This window comes from Micromys minutus, assembly GCF_963924665.1.
Source record: "Micromys minutus genome assembly, chromosome: 15".
Lineage (NCBI taxonomy): Eukaryota > Metazoa > Chordata > Mammalia > Rodentia > Muridae > Micromys > Micromys minutus.
The window spans coordinates 5,458,298-5,477,758 of record NC_137984.1 but is presented as its reverse complement, the minus strand read 5'-3'; the positions used below and the strand labels follow the sequence as shown (position 1 = coordinate 5,477,758).

At 47.1% G+C, this 19,461-nt stretch overlaps 1 long non-coding RNA gene across 1 annotated transcript; it reads right to left on the bottom strand.

The window, feature by feature from the left end:
- Positions 1 to 7,634: 7,634 nt before the first annotated feature.
- LOC308430358 lies at positions 7,635 to 13,477 on the bottom strand. Its single transcript, XR_013975345.1, has 4 exons — positions 13,356 to 13,477; positions 8,333 to 8,412; positions 7,889 to 7,941; positions 7,635 to 7,786 (listed from the first exon to the last, which is right to left on the bottom strand). It is a non-coding gene; the product is annotated as an uncharacterized lncRNA (long non-coding RNA).
- Positions 13,478 to 19,461: the final 5,984 nt, after the last annotated feature.

The following is a 19,461-nucleotide window of genomic DNA, read 5'->3' as shown; positions in this document are numbered from 1 at the left end:
GTCCTCGTGTTCAGTCCAATGGTTAGCTGCAAGCATCCTCTTCTATATCAATATGGCTCTGACAGAGCCTCTGAGGAGGCATCCATATCGGGTTCCTGCCAGTAAGCACTACTTGGCATCAGCAATAGTGCTTGGGTTTGGTGGCTGCATATGGGATGATCCCCGGGAGAGGCAGTCTCTGATCTTCTCTTCAGTCCCTGATCCTCTATTTGTCCCATTATTCTCCTCCTGTGAGTGTTTTTCCTTCTAAGAAGGACTGAGGTATCCAGTCTGGCCTTCTTTTTAAACTTCATAAGTCTGAGTTATTGGGTATTCTCAGCTTTTAGGGCTAGTATCCACTTATCAGTGAGTGCACACCATGTGTGTTCTCAGTCTGTGGTTCCCCAGTGCAATGGCTATTTCTGCTTGTCAACTTGACTATATCTGGGATGAACCATAATCCAGAATTGGGAGGCCCACCTTTGACTTTGATCTTTATGCATAGAGGCTAAGAATCTTAGGAAACTAAGCAAGTCCCCAGATCCAGGTGTGGTGGCACACAGCTTTAATCTGGGACACACCTTCAGTTGGAGACCTACCTAAGGACATTGGAACAAGGAAGGGGCTCTCTGACTGCCTGCCTTGTAGGACTGAGCATCTGCTAGATCCTTAGACTTCATAGCTGCTGCCAACCATTTTTAAGGAATTGGACTACAGACTGTAAGTCAACCAACAAATACCTTGCTTTATAGACTCTAGAGAACCCTGACTAATAGACCCAGATAATTGGACATAGTACTACCTAAGGACCCAGCTGTTAGGGAAAGGATGAGGAGAGTGGGGGGCATATGGCCTATGGAGGTTCGGCAAGGCCTTGGGGGTAAGGGGAATGCCTCTGGAGGGGGGTCCATGTTGGGAAGCCCTTCCCCCTGAGGGACCGGCCACACAATGGTATAGTACAGAATAGAGTTTATTCAGGTCATGGAGTTAAGAGGGTGGTAGAGGCAGAAAGAGGGGGAGAGGAGTAGAGCCCGGCCATGAGCACGTGGAGAGAGGGGGGAAGGGGAAGAGGAGGAATAGGGGTGGGAGAGCAAGAGCCAGGAGGCAAGAGAGGCCAAGAGCAAGAGGGGGCAAGCAGCCCCTTTTATAGTGTCAGGTCACTGGGGCGGAGCATACCTGGCTACTGCCAGGTAATTGAGGGGTGGGGTTTACAGAATCACAACACCAGCTATACCACTCCTGGGCATATACCCAAAAGATGCTCTACCATGTTCATAGCAGCCTTATTTATAATAACCTGAAGCTGTAAAGAACCCAGATGTCCTTCAATAGATGAATGGATATAGAAATTGTGTATCTGAGGCCAGCTCGAACAATCAACAGGGGTTTGCCAGAGCGGTAGAGAGGATTGAAAGAAAAAGGTTACAATGTGACTTTGCCCAGCTTTGAAGTTGAAACCTGGAGGCTGTAGCAAAGGCTTGTATTTTTTTTCTCCCTGTTCTTAAACCACTTTAATTACATGCAGAAAGATTACATCAGTTCTGAATCAAAGATCAATCAAGTTAACAAAGATCCTGTAACTGTCATTTTGGAGACCAGGTGTGAAGATCAGGGGACAAATGGTGAGGGTGCCTACATCTGCTAAACTACACCTCTAAGGGTTCCTACCAGAGCTTCAAATTCAAATGTGCTTCCCTGGGCTTCAACCCTAAGTGATTTGCCCAGAACTTTCAGATGCAAATGTACTAGTTAGGGCCTTTCTTGGGTATAGCACTAAAACCCAGGTTCCCGCCTGGGCCAACTTCAGTGTCCTGGTAAAATTAATATTACCCCGCTACCAACTGTCCAGAGGTGCCAAAAATGCTCTCCACAATTGTGGTACATTTACACAATGGAGCACTACTCAGCTATTAAGAACAATAACTTCATGAAATTCTTAGGCAAATAGATGGAACTTGAGACTCTCATCCTGAGGAAACCTAGTCACAGAGCCACCTCTTTTATAGGTCGATTGTTATCCCAGTGTTCATGTTTACCCACACAGCTGGAAATTGAAGCTCTGTCATATACTTCGGGCTTACTATACTTTGGAGACACTGGACAAAGAGGGAAGGATCCTGGAAGGAAGGGGCATGGGGAGGCTGGGCAGGTCCCATAGACATCTAAGGCACAGGAGTAAGGTGCTCTTAGTGACTGTCCAAGAGACCAAAAGCCTTGTTGCAGGAGGCCACACAAGCCAAGATGAACAAGGTAGACTGGTCCATCCTTAGCAGACTCTATTGAAACCACATCCAGGATTATGAAAGCTTGGAATCATACGTCCTCAACCTCCTGCCGCAGGGTGGTGGTTTTCAGTGCTAAGATTAGATTTTTCTCCAGGAGGAAGAGGGGCTTCTCAAGCTCATGAACTCGCTCGTTCTTCATCTCAACCACACGGTGCAAACTCTCCAGCTCTTGCCCCCAGAATGGGTCAAGAACACATAGCCTAACCTTGAACTCAAAGTCACAATGCCTCAGCCTCCTGAGTGCTGGGAACGTAGGCATGTACCACCACATCCAACTAGATAAAGAGTTGAATTTGCTGTAGAGCTAAGCACTGTTAATACTTAAGCATATTTATCTGAGGTCTTAATGTAAAAATTCAACTGCTTTGTTAAAATAAAACTATTTTCATGTTCTCTTGGTGAGGTCCTTGCCCTTCTTTACCTTCCTTCTCCCGCTGCTGTTTCTCCTCATTGCCTTTTGGGGAGCTCTTATTAGTAAGCACCCTAAAGTCCTCTGTGCAATGCCCTTGAGCGCGATCTTGGGGCTGCTGGATTCAGGGTCCGCGGTGGAAAGCGCCCTGTTAGCGGGCTCCAGCTCTCCACTCTTCAAAGCTGCGCAGGATCTCTGATCGCTCACAGCTCGTCTCAGGATGCTGAGTCCTCGCCTGCTTTGGAGCTTGAGCTTTTCCGACATGGATTTCTGACTGTTGGGGGCAGGCTTCATGGCTTCAGGTGTGGGCCTGGGGGTTTAATGGAGAGCAGGGATGAGGTAGCACTATGCTTTACGCTGAGGAGGGATGGAAGGGCTGTTCTCCAACGAAGCAGGCACTGTTTTTTTGCTCATTCTGGGATGGAAGGAGGCAGAGCTTACCAATGGCTCTGCAGAGACACAGGAAGGGAAAGCAACCTGAGTTATCCACTGAGCTGCACTGAAGGTGCAGGAAGGACAGCCATGGCTACCCGGAAAACCATTCACCATGCGTGTGCCCTGAAGCTCCGCTACTGAACATGAGGATTATCAGTGGTGACAATGTAAACCCAGTTCATCCTCCGTCTTCCAACGTGCGCTGTCCACAGCCCCTCCCCCAGCCTCACCACATCTTGGTTGTCTGTTCTGTAAAGACATGCCAATCGTAACAGTGCAACTCAGAGCACAACTAAGAATGTAAATCTATGGAAAAGAGAAAATCCTTTACGCCACCACATACAGCCTGTGGTATTCGAGGGTGTAGGAAGTAAATGCTTTAAATGATTGAACCCAGAATTCCAGTTATGAACTATAGTCAAGTACCCAACCTTTAGAGGACAACTTATAGACATTAAAACAGACTGAAGTAAAAATAGAAACTAAGAAAAATCGTTTTCGATGAAAAAGATTATTCATAAAATTTACTAATTCCTAATGTCTTTAAGTCAGGGTTTCTATTCCTGCACAAACATGACCAAGAAGCAAGTTGGGGAGGAAAGGGTTTATTCAGCTTACACTTCCACATCGCTGTTCATTACAAGAGGAAGTCAGGACTGGAACTCAAGCAGGTCAGGAAGCAGGAGCTGATGCAGAGGCCATGAAGGGATGTTACTTACTGGCTTGCTTCCCCTGCCTTGCTCAGCCTGCTTTCTTATAGAACCCAGGTCTACCTGCCCAGGGATGGCACCACCCACAATGGGCTGGGCCCTACCCACCTTGATCACTAAGAAAATGCCTTACAGCTGGATCTCATGGAGACACTTCCTCAAGGGAAGCACTTTTTTGTGATAACTCCAGCTTGTGTCAAGTTGACACACAACCAGCCAGTACACCTACCTATGTAAGATTTTTCTGTTAGCTCTTTTTTTATGACAGGGTTTTTTCTGTGTAGTTCTGGCTGTCTAGCAACTCACCCTGTAGACCAGGCTGGCCTTGAACTCTGAGATCTGCCTGCCTCTGCCTCCCCAGTGCTGGGATTAGGGTCATGAGCCATCATGCCCAACCTAAAGAATTTCACTTTGTCCTATCCTGTTCAGGGGAACAGGTGAGGCGCATTCACCTGGGAATTGACAGTGGAGAAAAATGAGGGATTTTCTCCAGTGAACACTTAAAACCCACACACATCTCAGAGTGGGTGTGAACTGCCAGCCTTTCAGTTAACAGCCAAATATGTGCTCAGCAATTGCACTGGGGTTTTCAAAGGCTCACAAAGCAGACTTTGGAGACCCTCTTAAGAGCACAACCCGAGCATGTGCCCCAGCCCCCATCTCCAACACACATGCAAGGTGAGAAAACAGCTTATCTGAAAGTCAAACCTTTCTCCTTCGGCACTGGTGCATGCTTCCCTGCCCACAGTCCTTTCCCAGAAACCCATGAAGAGATCTCCGTGAGTGCCAGGACCATGCTGGGAAGTGTGCACTCCCCGATGCTTCTGTCCTGTCGCCTACCACACCACAGTGGGCCCGGCAACAGAGAGCCCCCCAAACTGCAGCCCCTTGTGATGGGTCAGTGGCTCCAAGTGCCAATAGCTGCTAGAGAAAGTGACCATTAGAGGAAACACCCTCCACTGAGCCTGTCCCAAACCCAACCCACCCAGCCCCTTTGTCACTGCGAAGTCACAGTGGCAGGACTTACCTAACAGCGGCCACTTTCTCCCACAAAGATTCTCTAGGAGAATTTCTGCAAGCGGAGAGGCCGCCCTTCCAATTGTCACAAGTGCTTTCAGTTTAAACTGCCCAAGTTTCTAATTAGCTTTTGTCATCCGCATACTCCTGTGCCCAGAAGGGCAGGATCAATGGCTGCCTCCTCAGCCCTCTGTCCTTTCCCCACCTCCCCTTCCTAATAACTACGCTCTGCTGCCTCCCAGCAACAGAGTACACTGTACATAGAGCCGCTTTGGATGATTTAAAAGTCAACGGCTGGGTCAAGGCAGCCCTGTGTGGGGTGCAAGCGCTGAGAGCGCAGCTGCCTGGGGAAGCCACAGCTCTGGTGATCCAAAGCAGACCTCCCCATGTTTTAAACCGCATCTTCCTGACTTACTGGATTTGGAGGGGACGGTGCTCCACCAGAACTCACAGGTGTAGCTGGATCTTTTCCTAGGCAGAATCACAGACTGGCTTACTGTAGGAAGCCGCTGGTGCCAATAGATGGCGCCAGCTTCCTACCTATATTCAGCCAACAAAAACCTTTCCCCTCAGTGCTCATAAACCACATAGGTCACAGCCCACTCTCAGGGCATGCTAATGAGCTACTGGAGGATGCACCAATCAGGTAGCGACACAAGTCTCTTAGACATATATAAGCAGTGCATTTCTCTCCCACGTGGGGGTCCCCTGCTGAAACTATTGTACAATAAAGGTTGTTCGCAGAATCGGGCGCGCGACAGCTTACAACCTACCTATACCAGCTTGTCATAGGGGCTCCTTGGCTTGCCCCGCCTCCTGGGAGGTGTCTCATGGATATCTGAAGGCACACCACTCAACACACTGTTAAATGATGTTCCTCCTCCCCTTTTACAAGAAAGGAAACAGACCAGGCAGGGCTGTTTGACTGTGTTCTATCAGTTAAAATGGAATACCTGGGATTTGAACCCAGGTCTCCTGACACAGTACTCTCCACAGCAGAGACATCTGTTTGTTTTTTGGTTGTTGTTAAAGGCACAGTCTCCTGTATCCCAGACTAGCCTTAAATTCGTTCTACAGTTGATGACCTGCCTCTATCTCCCAAGTATGCGGGTCTGGGAAATGAACTTGGAACATGCTAGAAAAATTTCTCTACAACTTGAGCTCCAGCTCCAGCCCACCACTTCCTTTTAAAGAACAAATGCAAACATCAGTCTCTACTGCCTAGAGGGCTTTCCTCACACCTTACCCTGGTGACATCCTTAATGAGAGGCAGCCACACCTCTCAGCAGGAAGCTGCTATATCACAGAGTCCCTCTGGCTAATGAAAGTAAGTTTTCAAGTCCTGGAAAACTTTTCCTAGTAAAATCGGTTCCCTTTACCTGGGATCTAATCAGAAGCCGAATGAAACAACACTCATCCACCCACCCACCTGCCCACCCCTTCCTCCCACTCCCCCACCTGCCCACCCCTTCCTCCCACTCCCCCACCTGCCCACACCCTTCCTCCCACTCTCCCCCCACCCCCATCCACCCACCCACCTGCCCACACCCTTCCTCCCACTCCCCCTCCCACCCCCATCCACCCACCCACCACCTGTACACTCAACAGTCACTAGTTTATCAAGCATGTCACACACACACCCCAAATACTGTTCCAGACACAACAAAACAGATCTTCTGCCTTTAGGGACTTTATATTTTAGAGAAAGGAAACAGGAAATCATCAGTCACATTTGCTGGAAAATACGCGCTGAAGAAGAGTGAGGCTGACTTGTAAGATCAGCAGCGGGTTCTGCAGGTCTCCGAGATTGAGACTGGCTTTGTCTATACAGTAATGCATGGGGTATTTCTTTCATTCTCAAATATTCTCCCTAATGTTTAGTAATGGAGGAGGCTGTCTGGGACAAGGTATTGTCAACCTCGTTAATTCAGAAATGCTGGTGTCCTAGGAAATCAAGCCTGGAGGAAGAAGGGGGGGTGGGTCTTCTAAATGAAGAGAGCTATTCTAATAACAGCTCTTGCCTTTTTTTTTTTTCTCATGTATATGGGCCTTCCCCTTCCTTACAGCAAAGGAATGTGTTGGGGAGGAAGGGACAGGAGAAAAGGATTGTAGGAAGCCCTTGGTGCCAATTCATGGTGCCGGCTTCCCACCGAGAACTCAGTAAACAGAGCTGTTGCCCAGCCAAGAGACTTAATGCACATGTGCCACATAAGTCACAGCCCACTCTTGGGGCACGTGATTGAGCTACAGGAGGATGCACCAATCAGGTAGCAACACAAGTCTCTTAGGCATATATAGCAGTGCATTTCTCCCTCACGGGAGGAAGAGAGGAAGAGAGTGGAGAGATTGCGAGAGACCCCACGTGGAGGGATGGCGGAGAGATACCACGTGGAGAGAAGCCCAATAGGAGAGGTTGTGGGAGATCCCACGTGGAGAGAGACTCGGTAAAAGAGATTGCGGGAGGACCCGCGTGGACAGAGACTGGACAGAGAGATCGCTCGTGGGGGACTGCGCGTGAGAGGTCGCCTAGACGGTAGAACTCGGTAGGGAGTCCCCGGCTCAGAGAGAAGTTTCCTGCTCAAGAAGCCCCCTGCTCAAAGTGCTGGACAATAAAGGTTATCTGCAGAAGAATCTGTTTGTTGCACGCCTGTTCCTAGCGGCGGGAAGCGTGGGCGCGTGACAAAGGATACAAGAATATTCTGGACATTCTATCCCCCATAGTGCAGGGGCCACTGTTGGGAAACCACTTTATTTTCACAGACCAGGAATGAGCATTTTTATCCTTTTCAATGTATTTTGCACCAGTCGGTGTATAAATGAACCATTTCATGTTTATTAAATATACATTTGAGCTTCAAGTTGACTTAAAAACATGATGCAGAGAATCACAAATGGTTTGGAGAACTGGTGAAAATCATATAGGTTCGTGAGCAATGCAGGTTGAAGAAACACTATTAAAGGAAAAAAATATGTATTTTATATTAAATCTATCCTTTTGCCATATGTCGTGCTGGCTTCAGAAGTCATCTGAAATGGCTGCTCTGGGCACTTACGTCCTGAAGGGTGTGAAGTTTACTTCTGCGAACAGCCAGGTCAGCGGCAGGACCTAGAGTTGATGAGCACAGGTGAGTTTAAAATAAGCTCATCACGATTCACTCAGCAGCTTGTGAACTTGTGTCTGTGTACGAGCATGAACAGTGCTGACATACTTTCTAAAACGACACTGTTGCCGGCCTGCCTGCCTATCTCTCCCTTCCCCTTCTCTCTCTCTGCATGTGTGCCCTGGCATCTGCATGCTTGTAAACAATTTTCTGGAGTAGATTTATTCCTTACACCATGTAGATCACTTTCTGAGCCATCTAGCCCCCACCCCCCCCCCATTCTCTTATTGTGTCGACATAATGTGCTCTAGTGTAATGTTTACAATGCTAGCAGCAAGGACCTTAGATTAGCTCAGTGTATGAAGGGCTTGCCTTCCGACCCCAGAGCCCACTTACAGTCCTCAGCATGGAGACATCCACTTTTAATCCAGGTATCTTAAGGCTTCAGGTCTCTTAAGCCATCACAGAACAGGCACCTGTAAAACACGCTTTGCTGAGAGGTGCCTGTCATGCTTGTAGGATTCAGAGCTTTCTGTTTCTGATGCTGGGGGTGGGGTGAGTTGCTGCTCTCCTGGCTGAGGGTGAGGATCCAGCCCAAGGGAGCCAACAAGTGCAGCCTCCCGGGTGTTTTTCTTGAAAAGCCAAGTGTGGAGCATCCGGGAGTGAACCTAGGTTAGACAGGAAAAGCAGGATGATTTATTGCCCCCCCCCCCACACACACACACCTCCTACTCCAAGAGGGAGGCTTATTTTGAAGAAGAGGATGGGCATGCAAATGTGTTGGCAGAGACACTACAGGATTTTTTTTTTTTTTTTTTTTTTTTTTTTTTTTTTTTGCAGGAGAATTCAGGGAGGCAGGTGGGATTTGGGACCAGCCAGCAGAGGGAGCTGTGTGCTTGAGGCCTACGGGAGACTACCCCACCTGTCTGAGTCCTGTCCCCTTCTCTCCTGGAAATTCTTCCACAAAATCTATATATCTTCCCTGGGCTTTCTAGGGCAAGCAGAGATTCGGGAATACAAAGAGATGCCAAGTTCTGCTTCCCGACGCGTAAGGGGCCAGGAACGAGCAAGACAAAGCCGCAGTTAGGTTATTCCGGGTTCGGGTGTGCTTCCGTGGCTCCTAGGGTGCACAGTGAGCTTGCAGGAGCCCTGCAGGCACACTGCGCCCGGTGAAGGGAGATATCCCTACTGGCCGAGGCACAGTAAGTCTCCGTCTCAGCGCCCGCCCTCTTCTCTCCTGCACCGACTGCCACACACCAGCATGCCAACTGGCTGACTCAGCATTCCTCATCGCCTCCTTTGGCCTTGGCTCCGTCCCAGCCTGTCTCGGGTGACCGAAACTTACCTGACTCTTCTTGTTCCTCATGATCAGGGCTGAGAGGTCTGAAGAGACACAGAGCTCTCTGTTCTGGGAATGAGTCACACTTCTCAACTAGTATTTACATTTCCAGCCCAATCAATTCTGGGCTTTAGCATCAAGTGGGCGCATCTATGGAATCCATCTGGTAAGCCTGCCCAGTATGGTTTCCGTTTGGTAAAAGGGGGCTTGTTGCTGTTCCTTTGCTTTTTTTTAATTATTGTGTATTGCCTGTGAGTTTGGACGTTTTTGTGTGAATGTGTTTGTCGTATGTGTATGGTTGGTGCCTGTGGAGACCAGGAGGATGCGTCGGATCCCCTGGAACTGCAATTACAGGACGTTCGAGAGGCCATGTGGGTCCTGGGGAATCAAAGCCAGGTCCTCTGGAAGAGCAGCCAATTCTGAGTCGTTTCTCCAAACCTGTAACTTTTTAAAAAAGAAACACACTGACACAAGTAATGTGTGCAGGGCTGATGAAAATTCCCAACAGCCAGTCCAAACTGTGTTTCCCATGCAAACAACCTGAGTAAGGAAACATCAGTGCACACAGGTTGCTCCAAGTGAAGCAAGTCCAGAGAGGCCCCCAGGGCACAGGGCAAAGGCAGCACAGGTCTTTCCACGGTTTCACCCAGGAAAATGTGGGAAGTAGATTGCTCAGAGCCCGGGAATATGATAGGCATTCAAATGCATTTATCTGTGTGTCGATATACACACAAATTCACACCCCTTTACTCAAGGGGGGATGCATCAGCCATTTATAGCAAGTCATGAGGCACTGACTTTTGAGATAATCAGGAACAGGTATTTCAACCCTGTGGAGAGCTTTTGGGGTCACTTGGCAAGAGTTTGACATTGGGCCAGGACAAGGAAGTAGGACTACTCCAAGCAGGAATTTGACATTGGGCTAGGACAGGGAAGTCAGCTCAGAGAGGAATCCGATTTTAGGCTAGGACAAAGAAGTAGGCTTCAGGCAAGGGTATGACTACCTAGAGCAGGGAAGTAGGCTCAGATAATCCTGTCATCTTTACAAGCCTTAGAAACAGCGATCACGGGATGTTGTTTATGGCTTTGCTTGTTCCCTGTTTGTGTTTACTGTCTTGATTGTTCCTTAACCTAGAACTGACCTTATTACTACCTGCATGTAATTAAAATGGTATAAAAATTAAACCGACCTTTCAGTCTCAGAACTGGCTGGGGACATGCTGCAGTATTGTCTAACCTTCTCTATCTTTTTAACCCTTGCTCCGCTGCTGGAGAACCCTGTTGACTGAGCAGGCTTGGTCGCAACCCCAAAGCATTTGGCTAAGGGAGCGCGTGTTGTATTCTGAAACTCACTATCGTGAGGGAGTGACACAAAAAATTCTACAAGTAGAGTGTGCCCTAGACCTGGAGACAGGTCCTGGCTTCACCCTCTTTTTACACTCAGACCGGGTAAGCCACACAAACTCTTCCAAGTCCTCCTCCTATTCTGTGAGGCACAGGCAGCATTGGAAGTCAACATCTGAGAGTGGCCCCTGGCTGGCATTTGGGGTAGGAACCGTCTGTCTGATCAGGAAGGCACTGCCGGATCCCAGAAGGTCTGACACTGTCCTGAGGGGTCAGAGTTTTCCACGACACTTGTTCAAGAGAACCAGGACTTGCCCGACAGACACACTTCTGTGTTGTGGGCAGGAAAGTTGTATGGAAGGAACTTTAGAACCTCTGGTCTGCAGGCACTTTCCAGCAGTGGCTGCCCCTGTCCTACCCTAGGAACACATCCCACCTTCCTTCCTCACAAGGGAGCCGCATTCCTTTCTCAGCAGTTCCACAGCTAAGAGGTTTGCCTTCCATCGAGGCAACCAAGTGACCGCTGTGCCTTGAGCCCTGGGCCCTTCTCAGATGTCAGAGCTGCCAGGCCTATGGGGGAATCCCAGGTTGCTGTGTTTTATGTTTTTACAATAAGCTTTTACCAGGAAGACTAGGAGAAAAGGGGCTGTCCCCCACCCGGTAGACAGTGTGGCCCTGGATACAAAATGACAGTTTGCACAAGTGTACTATTTATTCTGGTTCTGGAGTCCCTGAACGGAGCCCTGACGGAGTCATCTTAGGAGGAACAAAGCTGTGTCTGCCTCCCAGCTCTACAGGACTCACACAAGCCAGTCCTAGCCATGCTGGGAGACAGCATGGGAGCCTGTGTATGTCATATAGATAGGGCCACTGGTGCCCAGCTGGACACGGATCAGCATCAGCACCGCATCTTCTAGTTCGGTCCATATACCACCACATCACAAGAGAGTTAGAGAAGTCAGCCTGGCTCATAGGGATAGCCAAGATGGAGAGAACTTTCTAGAAGAAATTTACGTAAGTCTGCAGTTCCTAATAAAGGGAAAGAATTGGCTCCTGTGCCTATCCAGGTTAAAATGGGAATGGAAATTCCCACGCAGGCACACTGGTTTGTTGAGGCTCAGAACACATTAATGGCCTTCTTCCGGTGAATCCTATTTTTAACACTCTAGCTCAAAGAAAAAAATCCATTCTACAGGGCACTGAGTCTGGAGCTCAGGAGCTGAGAACTATATCCCCGAGATGATGCTATCTACAGCTGTACCTAAAGTCAAAGAGATGCATGTCCCTTTCCCTGCAACCTTGTTGCCGTGATAAGACAGCACATCTGGAGGATGAAGGCAACAAGAAAAGGCAAATGGGTTGGCAAAGTGCCTCAGCCAGTAAAGGCGCTCGGGTTCAAGTCTGGCGATGTGAGTTCAAGTCCCCAAACACACAAAAGCAGAACGAGATGCTGACTTTGTAGCGTTTTTTACTCTGAGAAGAATCAGAGGCTTCAGCACAGCAGGATGTCCCTGACCTGTGTCAAGCCATATTTAGGGCTTTCCCTTACGTCATTCACATGCCACGCAGTGTCTGCTCACTCGCAGGCAAATGCCATAGGGCTTAAACATGTGACAGTGCAGCGCCGAAGGTCGGTTATAGCAGCATGCCTCTAAACACACAGGGACATCTTCTCCATCACTTCTCCAAACAAGGCTTGCTACCTTGGGATGCTAATGTTGTCTCAGAACTTGGGCTATCGGCTTGATGGGGAGGGGGGAGAGGGAGGGGAAGCTCCCAGACCTGAGGCTACAGCCTCACATCAGTCTCTCAGACCCTATCAGAGATCGCACGGTCGTGTTTCCAGTGCCCAATGCTGCTATTGTCTGTCGGTGACAAGAGTCGTCTGAACAACTAAGGAGATTCTAGATAAGTATATCTCTGCTCAGTGAACCAAGCTTCCACGTGGATTCTCCACAAGTGGGGAGTTGGGTTGTCCTGGCCAGGGGCAGGGGAAGCTATAACACACTCGTGAAATATGCCATGGTCACAGCTGGCTGGGTGTGGTGGTCCATGCCTTTAATCCCAGCACAGAAAGTCAGAGCCAGGTTTAGGCCGAGCTAGGACAGCCAGGGTTACACAAAAATCCACTGTTTGTGGGGAGGGAGAGAGGGGGGAGAGAGGGAGGGAGAGAGGGGGGAGAGAGGGAGGGAGAGAGGGAAGAAAATAAAATGTCAGGGTTGCCAGGGTCTTACCAGGTAGGAACTCCTTCCATCTTCCCTCTCAAATCTTCCCAGGACTGAAGCCCTCTAGACTACTGCCTGACACTTCCAAGCCTTGACACCAGCGGACTGAAGCCCTCTAGACTACTGCCTGACACTTCCAAGCCTTGACACCAGCCCATCTTTCTCCCTCCCCACTGCACCTGCCCAGGCCCCATTAAGAAGCCAGACTGAAATGGCCACACCTGCTGTCATGGTGACCCTGCCCATCTGGCCTCTGGCTTCCTTTGAATTTGGGCGACTGTATTTTCTCAGACCACCAATAACTTCCAGACAAACCCTTCTCCATCTACTTTAAGGACACACCACCGAGCCTTCCTGCCTTCCTGAACCAGGACACATGACAGAAAACAGCGGGGCTGAGGGGGTGGGGGCGAAGAGCGATCTCTCAGAGGACTCACAGCAACAAGATCCTGGTTGAAAGGAGCCTTACCGCTCTCCCCAGACACCCTTCCCATGCCCCTCACCCACTCACCACTTTATAATGGTCACAGGAATCACGACTTTGGTCCCGAGGAGGAGGGACCCACACGTTGATGTGTATAGGCATAACCGGACCCCTGCTGGCAGGCACTAGTGTGGTCCCCAACAATCAGCAGCCAGCAGCTGGTGCCCTGTCTAGGTGTTTAGTTCAAAGCAGTGAGGAGGCGCGTGCAGCCGCAGAGGTTAATTTTAGCTGTGGTCAGATTTCCTTACCGGAGCCACCTCCTGATCAACCGCAGCTTATGTTACCCCATCCGCGGGGCGGCCTCCTGGCCCCCTGCTCTGGCTTCTTGGTGCTGTGGCTCCTGTACCTTTGTCACATCTGCCCCTGCTACCCTCTTAGCTCCCCTCCCCATGCCCTGAATAATTCTGTTCTGCACTATAACGTCATGTGGCTGGTCCCTCAGGGGAGGGGACTCAACATGGGTCTGCCAGAGGCATCTCCTTTTTGCCCATACCTCACACCTCAACAGAACATGCCCCCTCTTCTCTCTTTATCTTCTTCCTAACACACTAAGCATGAAAACACCCTCTTTCGACTTGATGCTCATACGGAGAGCCCTGTGTGGTGCAGTCCACTGCTTCATGTGTAAACAGCAAAATCACCCCTAATGTGAAGAGCAGGCTGGAGACTGGCCAAGGGACAGTCAAGGTTTCAGGTGTTCCAGAGGCACCAACGAGGAAGCAACCAGGTCATTGTTAATGATTCGATTATATGTGTGGGCCTTGTGTGCATTAGTTAATATAGAAAGCATACTGCATATACTTAACCTATAGACTCTAATGAATATCTATGGTATATATATTACAATGCCAGAAATCATTAGAATTTTTTTTTTTTTTTTTTTTGGCTTCTGTTTTGGTTCTTACCACCCACCCCCGCAGCAAAAATACATAAACCATTTTCTTGCCAAATATTGTCAACACAACAGAAAAAGCTACCAACAAAGTAACCAAAGAACAGTGCCACCATGGGGCAGAAATTTCAAGAAATTCCTAATAAATGCAGCCTATTGAAAAAGATGAAAATTCAAAATAAATACATTTCTTTAAAAAAAATAACTTGCAACATGAAATGACAATTTTATATGCGCTGAGGTCTTTGAATATTTTAAAGCGGTGGGAACTTTTTCAAAACCTTTAATAACAGTTTAGGCTTTTCATTTGTGTTCAGCTGCAAAGTTATTTAACAAATACATACCTTAGATGTTAGCAGTCCTTCCACACAGTGACTTGCCTTAAGAATGGTGGTAATATTGCTGGATAGCATGTGCTAAGTGCATATGAGACTGCCCATACCACAAGAATGCAGCCTGGTAGCAATTCTTGGTATTTAAAAATCATTATGTTTAATCTTTACACACCAAGAGAACTTTGACTATTTCCGTGTTACGTTTTGTTTTACATGTACTTTATGCTCATTGAAACTAGTAAGATTTCAATTAATACTATCAACCTTAAAAAAATCAAATACTGACAGTTTTGTGCAAAAATGCTTTTAAAGTCTGTACGTTTATCTCTGTCTTTTTAAAAAATAAAGTTGTTTAAAATACTTAAAAAAATAAAAATAAAAGACTGCCCATACTATCTATGCATCAGGAGACAAAGGCACAGAGAGTTTAAGTGACTCCACAAGGTCACACAGCTGAATGCAGACTGTAAGTGTTCTAAGTCAGTGAGGCATGTTGTAAAATCTTTCAGGAATGAGGAGGGACATCCTCGATCTAGATAAACATTTTTAAGTCGTGAAATGGGACTAGAGCGATGGTTAAGAGCTCTTGTGGACAAGTGAAATCGGTCCCAGGTCCCGCCTGATGACTCACACCTCCAGGCACACACGTGGTGCACATGCTTGTAGGTAGAACACTCGTAGATATAAGTAGATCTTCTAAAAAAAAAAAAAAAAGTAAAAGTAAAAGGAGGTCACAAAGCAAAGCAGAGCTGAAAGAACGGTTTCCGGTTTCCGGATACACTTATCCCTCCAGACTTCATTTTCCGGAACACTGTCCTGGTGTCTCCAGTAGATGGCGATATTGGCCAAGAAAAGCTACCACACCTGTGGTCCTCAGACACTGAGGCTGCAGCAACATTTACTTGAGAGATTTTGCTTTTGATTACATTGTTGCTCGTTGTTGCTCTATTAATTGTACTTTCTTTTTCATCTTAGAGCATTGAAGTTAGAAGTGAAGCAAAAGACAGTTCCAGAAACCTCAAGTTCTGCATTCTGATAGTTACTCTTCCTAGACGCCTTTTGTAAGACTTAACAGTGAGGCGCCCGCAATCAGGCCCAAAAGGTTTCGCTGACGCTACCAGCAACACAGGAACAAAAATCAATTACATGTCACTTCCAAAACTGAAAACAGCATCCAGTTTTAGCCCTAGTGTCTCTGGAGTTGATGCGACACACACTTTCCCCAAGACCAGAGAACAGGAACATGAGACATAGGAGTTGCAGTTAATTTAAAACGTTTTAAAGATTATATATTAATTATATTAATGCATAGTAACGGGTTTCATCACGACATCTTCATATATGTATGCATGTTTTGATTATATTCAGTCCTCAATATCCCTTCTTTACCCTGCACTTTCTCTTCATAGCTTCTTGCCCCTGCTTATTAAAGAACTTTGTAATTTTTCGAGTCTAACTAGGGTTAGACTACTAATTACTGCTTACAGGATCATGGGTGTGAGGTTATATTCCAAGAACATGGACAGCTTACATTGGGTACACCACTGAAGAGAAAGTCTCTTTTCATTCTATCAACCATGGGCTGCCTACAGAGCCTCTAGTAGGGGTGGGTCCTCAGGTAGGGGTGGATCCTCAGGTAGGGGTGGGGCTTCAGGTAGGGGTGAAGCTTCAGGTAGGGGTGAGGCTTCAGGTAGGGGTGGGGCTTCAGGTAGGGATGGGGCTTCAGGTAGGGGTGGGTTCTCAGGTAGGGGTGGGGCTTCAGGTAGGGGTGGGGCTTCAGGTAGGCATGGGGCCTCAGGTTAGAGTTAGAGTCTCCCCCTCCTCCCTAGCAGGGTTTTGTTTGGCCAAGTCTTATAACAGATCATATTTGGGTCCCCACAGTTGCTGTGAGTAATTCTAACTCTTTAAACCTTATATTGCAGATTGAATTTATACAAACACAATTAAAATTCAAATGAGGAAATATAACCGAAACCCTCTGATGTCATTTACACCAACACCATTTTCAAGAATTTGTTTGCCTGGTTTTCTGAGGTGTTCAGCTTTAATTTTTCACAAACAGTAGCTAAAAGCCCTTTAAAACAAACAACTTTCAATATGTGACATAAATATTGGATATTTCAAGACTCCACCATAATCAGAGGACAGAAACCTAGACGGCTTGATTTAGGGGTTAACAATCTGTGTGGGACCACAGGCTAGTTGTCAGTCAAATGCTTAGATGGGGGAAGGTTTCTTTGTCTTGATGATACTTCTTATCTTGATGTTACTTCTTACTGATTGTACCCATCTTTAGATGACTCATTCTGGGATCTCTTTTTTATTCTTTTTAAGATTTATTTGTTTTATGTATGTGAGACACACCAGAACAGGGCATCAGATCCCATCACAGATGGTTGTGATCCACCATGTGGTTGCTGGGATTTGAACTCAGGACCTCTGGAAGAGCAGTCAGTGCTCTTAACCGCTGAGCCATCCCTCCAGCCTGATCTCATAAGACCTATGTTGATGTCATGAAAAGAAAGCTTGCTTTAGGTTTGACTAAATTTGCTTATTTATTACTGTATGTATTCATTTAATAATTGCCTGTTAAGCCCCTGGATAACATCAAGATGGGATTAAGAAAAAAAAAAGCTAAAACCATACTTTAAAAAAACTCCCCTTCCTTCTAACTCGCTTACAATACAAGCTCAGATTCAAATGAACTGTGGGACACAGTCACCATGGCACTGTAGGGACCGCTGTGAGCGGCACTGACGTCATCTTCACAGAGCGTTCATGGGGTTGGCACTAATGTAATCAAGTCAGTGGTGGCCTGGCTCAGAGTCTTGGCAGCAGGGTATTTTGACCTTCAGGCTATTTTGACCTTGGGGATGATGCAAAATTTCTTCCTTGAGTGCCAAGAAATGTTATTCAGATCATTAGGAGTTGCCAACAGCTATCAGACCAAAGTGATTTCATCCATTAGAGAAAAGTTATTGAACAGCATCTATGTGTCCAGTGCAGTGTCCAGTACTGTGTGCCCAGTGCTGTGTGCCCAGTGCTGTGTGCCCAGTGCTGTGTGCCCAGTGCTGTGTGCAGTGCTGAGTGCCCAGTGCTGTGTGCCCAGTACAGTGTGTCCAGTGCTGTGTGTCCAGGGCTATGTCCAGTGCTGTGTGTCCAGAGCTGTGTGCCCAGAGCTGTGTGCCCAGGTCTGTGTACCCAGTGCTATGTAGCCAGTAATGTGCTATAGCATACTGTACTATATTAACTAAGAACCATAGAATGGGGCTGGAGGGATGGCTCAGTGGTTAAGAGCACTGACTGCTTTTCCAGAGGTCCTGAGTTCAAATCCCAGCAACCACATAGTGGCTTACAACCATCTGTAATGGGATCTGATGCCCTGTTCTGGTGTGTCTGAAGACAGCGACAGTGTACTTATATGTAATAAATCAATCTTAGAAAACAAAACTGACTTATCTCAGTAATATTTCTGGAACTTTCTGGAAGTGTAAGGTGGGTAAACCCTTTCCTCCCCACGTTGCATTTAGCCAGTGATTGATCACAGCAACAGAAAGCAACATGACAGTTGTCAAATGTGTTTATACAGACCTCTGCAGTGCAGTGTAAAGTCCTTTCTCCTGTCTCTAAAATACTAAAATAACTGCCAACTCCACATTGTCACTAGGGAGGGAAACTAGAAAGTGCACTTTCAAAGACAGGGTGGGTGCGGTCCACTTAGCAGCAAGGCAGATGTCTGAGCTTAGCCTCGGGCCTACTGAACTCCACCCGAGTGACTGGGCAGTGAGCGCATGGGTGAAGGGAGATACTCTGAGTCACTGTTAAGAAACTCTTAAAGTGGTACCAAGGTCTAGATTTCTCAGTGGCCAAATAACAAACACAGCTTGAACAGGGCTTAGGGGAATGAGTTTTATTTTCATGGTAATTGTAGTCACTGGGCGAAAATATGATCTTTTCCTTTCAATACATATTTAATCAGTGGCTTTATGTATTATAAGTAAGCAATGTACAGTGATCTCTTTGTCTCTCCATCCTCACAATAAGATTTGACAGGCGTTGTCTGCTTTGATCATGAGACATGCTGACATTTTATGAGCAATGGCAAAGGTTAAAATTAAAGAAAAAAGTAACTGTTGCTAGAGGAAATTACATGTATGGGGTTTGCTTGTGTAGATGTGTGTGAGAGAGTATGTGTGTGTGTGAGTGTGTACGTGTGAGAGCATATACACATATGCATGAGTGTGTACATGAAAACACACATGCTCACACACGTTTGTATAACCATTCACACACACACACACACACACACACACACATATGCATGCTTATACATACACACACCTCAATCTAGGCTTATGCATCATCCTCGGCTTGGCTTATTTCGCTTGACGTAGTGATCCCCAGTTGCACCTGTTTCCCTGCAGGTGCTACAATCTGTCTTCTTACAGCTGAGTAAAATTACATCCATCTGCTGAGGTGCATCTGGGCTGCTACTGTGTTTCGGTCGTCAATAGTGCAGGAATAAACATGGATGTGCAATATCTCTGTGTTGGAATTTTGAAGACAAGATGAGGTTGACTTGGGTCCAGCGAAAGCTCATTTTCCCAGTGTAGGGAAATGCCAAGGTGCTGAGGTGGGAGAGGAGGTTGGGAGAAGGAGCAACTTCAGGGAGGCAATGGGAGCAGGAGGGGGCTGGGAGTGGGGAAAAGGGGATAACATTTGAAATGTAAATGTAGAGAACATCTAATAAAAATATTTTAAGAGGACATACTCGGAATTCTTAAGTCTAGAAGATCATTTTTGAGTATAAGAGAACAACCTCAGTAAAGTATTTTATCTCAGCAAATTTCTTATGGGTATAGCCTACTTAAAATACTATCCAGTATGAGAGTTTTATTAAGTGAGC